Below are 815 nucleotides of genomic sequence, written 5' to 3'. Positions count from 1 at the left end.
AACCCGTGAATACATAATATTCTATTGAAAACGAATCCTAATAATTCATTGGGTAGGATGGCGGAAGGAACCCAAGACCAATCCATTTATTATGAGAGGTAGGTTCATGGGCTAACTAACCCGAGAACCAAAACATATATAAAAAGAGTAAATATTCGCCCGCGAACGTTTCCATTTTATTATATTTCTAAATTAGGGTCGATCAAATATAATAATAGATAAAAAAAGGCAAAACAAAATAAAGATTTGTTATAACCTTAATAATAAAAGAAAAAATAACAAAACGAGATTATATTATCTATAATTTTTTAGAAAACTATAATAAAAAAACTTATTCTATTATTCTAGAATCTATAAACAGTTTAGTTTTCTATCAAAAGAAAAGAAGATATACAAATTTCGAATAGATTGATTAAATGAAATATCAAAAATCCCATAATTGAATCTATTATTCAGAAAATATCAGTAAATACATGTATATTTTTTTGAATCGTTTCATTCGCGAGGAGCTGGATGAGAAGAAACTCTCATGTCCGGTTCTGTAGTAGAGATGGAATTTAGAAATAACCATCAACTATAACCCCAAAAGAACCAGATTCCGTAAACACCATAGAGGAAGAATGAAAGGAATATCTTATCGAGGCAATAGTATTTGCTTCGGGAGATACGCTATTCAGGCACTTGAACCCGCTTGGATCACATCGAGACAAATCGAAGCCGGACGAAGGGCAATGACACGAAATGCACGACGCGGTGGAAAAATATGGGTACGTATATTTCCGGACAAACCCGTTACACTAAGACCCACAGAAACA

Source organism: Cucumis melo, unplaced genomic scaffold (assembly GCF_025177605.1).
Source record: "Cucumis melo cultivar AY unplaced genomic scaffold, USDA_Cmelo_AY_1.0 utg001662l, whole genome shotgun sequence".
Classification (NCBI taxonomy): Eukaryota; Viridiplantae; Streptophyta; class Magnoliopsida; order Cucurbitales; family Cucurbitaceae; genus Cucumis; species Cucumis melo.
The sequence above is the reverse complement of the archived record's forward strand: the minus strand, read 5'-3'. Positions refer to the sequence as shown.